Source organism: Macrobrachium nipponense, chromosome 4, assembly GCF_015104395.2.
Source record: "Macrobrachium nipponense isolate FS-2020 chromosome 4, ASM1510439v2, whole genome shotgun sequence".
In the NCBI taxonomy this organism is placed as follows: Eukaryota; Metazoa; Arthropoda; class Malacostraca; order Decapoda; family Palaemonidae; genus Macrobrachium; species Macrobrachium nipponense.
Genome location: NC_061100.1, coordinates 33151889 through 33155010, shown reverse-complemented (window position 1 = coordinate 33155010; position 3122 = coordinate 33151889).

Genomic DNA, 3122 nt, shown 5'->3' with positions numbered 1-3122 from the left:
GGACGAGATTGATCATCCGAACTCCAACCTCTTCTGTGCGACGAGGAGTCGGAAGAAGAGAAGCATTCTCTCAGGAAGCCTTTACAACGGCGATCCCTGGCAGTCTGTGACGACACAGATCCTGCCGAAGGGACGCCTGACCGGTGGGGATTCTCCATAACCTCCGTACGGCTTTCGACATTCCTTCTCCTCTGGGCCTGGGAGCTTGGAAGAGGTCTAGGCCTGGGAGCGTTGCAGAGCCGATCAGACGCCCCTGCCACTGCACTGGGTACACTGATATCACTTTCCACTGCACTTTGCTTACCTACAAGAGCTATCATTTTAAGCTCCATCCTTTTGAGGGCAGCTTTCAAATCTGCAATTTCCACAGAAGAATCTGCATGATCTGTGAAGGGAGAATGAGCTGATATCATGGGGGAGGGTGCAACATTTACTTGTGGGATAGGTGTTAACTCAACACTAACTGGCTCGTTAGAGCGAGATCTACTTAAACTTCTAGAGGAAGCTTTCCTAGCCCTATCCTTTTCTAACTTCCTTCAGTAGGAAGTTAGAGTCTTCCATCCATCCTCACTCAAATTCTCACATTCCTTACACGTATTAGTGAATGAACATTCATACCCCCTACACCGCTTGCATACAGTGTGAGGATCTACCGAAGCTTTCGGTAGCCTCACCTTACAACCTTCATTCACACATACTCTAATTACACAACTAGAGTCAGACATTCTTAGAAAAATCTAAAGCGAAATCCAGTAAACAGTCCACAAAAGCGTATGCCAAACCAACGATCCAGTACGTCACCAAAAAATACACCCCAGAAGATCAATGGCGATGAAAAACGAAAATCAAGTCAGGAGGAACCAACAACGATGTTGACGGAACCGGCGACAGAGAAAAATCTGATTAGAAAACGGGAATGGTTCCTAGTCCTGCCACCCAGCGGCAGGGCGGTAGATCACCTGACTTAGCTGTAGCGTGTGCCGCGAAATTCGAATTTCTGTCGGGGACGATGGAGTCTAAAGCTAAGTATATATCTGACAGGGAAGTTGAATGTACAAAAATTAAGGTTAATTGCTATAATCTATGAACAAAGTTACAGGGCAATTGGAACCTTAATAGTAAACTAAAATACAAAACAATTCATACTTAATAGTAAACAGCAAGGTTTAATGCAAACTGTGAATAATCCTAGGAACAAAACAAGAGGAAACATCACAATTAAATACAACATGTGGCATCCAAGGTACAATATGGCTACATGGTGGCTGAGCCACGGCAAGAAAGTTAGCGAGGCAGGTAGGAAGGAGAGATCTAAGTTAAACTACTTACTACTACTCAGGCAGTGTCCAGGAGAAACTGTGTTTCCTCCTGCTGCCACTGCTGGAAATTTAAGGGCTTCTAAGGACTTAAGATAATGGCGTTTGAATACTGTCGGAGATTTCCAGCCTGTGTACTTCTTCAGATCATCAAAATTCATATGTTGAAAATAATTAATAGAGGTAGCTACTACCCTAACATCATGTACCCGTGGGAAGGACTGCGGGTTGGCTTGCTTAACCCTCTTACGCCGATTGGACGTATTAAACGTCGAGTCAAAATGTCTCCCCGTATGCCGATTGGACGTATCATACGTCGGCTCAAAAAAGTTTTTTTGTTTTTTTAAAAAATTCGCGGGAAAAATACTTATAGGCCTACCATCCGAAAACTTTTGTATCACGCGCCTTGGGGGGATGCTGGGAGTTCACGGATCAAGGTGTTGTTTTGTTTACAATCGCTACGCAGGCGCGCAAGCACGAATTTCTTTCTTATCGCACTAAAAAGTATCAGTGACACATCTCGGAAATTATTCCGTCACTTTGACATAATTATTGCACCATTTTAAATTATCCTTTACATGAAGTATTATATATGAAAATGTGCGCAATTTCATGCACAATACAACTAAAAAATACTCATGATTGTAGCTTTTATCAGTTTTGAAATATTTTCATATAAATAACGATAAGTGCAAAAATTTCAACCTTCGGTCAACTTTGACTCTACAGAAATGGTCGAGAAACGCAATTGTAAGCTAAAACTCTTACATTATAGTAATATTCAATCATTTGCCTTCATTTTGCAACAAATTGGACGTCTCTAGCACAATATTTCGATTTATGGTGAATTTATGAAAAAACTTTTTCCTTACGTTCGTGCGATAACTCTTCCGATAAATTTTTTCGTGCGATTGTCCTAATGTTTGCACCCTTTTAATTTGCCGTTACGTAAAGTTTTATATATAGAAAGTGCGCAATTTCATGCACAATACAAAAAACAAAAAACAACCCATGGTTGTAGCTTTTATCAGTTTTGAAATATTTTCATATATAACGTTAAGTGCAAAAATTTCAACTTTCGGTCAACTTTGACTCTACGAAATGGTCGAAAAAAACATCAAAAAACGTTTAAAACCAACTCTTATATTCTAGTAATATTCAATCATTTACCTTCATTTTGCAACGACTTGGAAGTCTCTAGCACAATATTTCGATTTATGGTGAATTTATGAAAAAAAAAAACATTACGTTTCGCGCGTAACTTCCGAAAAATCAGAATTTTTTTGTGCGATTGTCGAAATGTTTGCACCATTTAAAATTAGCTGTTACATAAAGTTTTAATATATGAAAATTTGTGCGTAATTTCCATGTAGAATACAACTAAATATGATTGAAGGTTGTAGCTTTTCTCTTTTTTTTGAAATATTTGCATATAAATCACGATAAATAGAAAAAAAAAACCACCAGTTCGGTGGTCAAATTTGACTCTACCGAAATAGTTGAAAAACGCAATTGTAAGCTAAAACTCTTACGGCCTAGTAATATTCTGTCATTTTTCTTCATTTTGAAACAAATTTTGAAGTCTCTAAAACAATATTGTGATTTATGGTAAATTTTTTGAAAAATATATTTACCTTCACTCCGCGCGCCGATTCGCGGCCGCCGCAAGTCTCCGAAATACGTACATGGCATTATCCTAATATTTGCTCCTTTTCATATAGCCTTTTTATAGAGTTTCATATATCAAAATGTGCGCAAATTCATGAAGAATACAATAAAAAATAATTGAAGGTTGTAGCTTTTTCC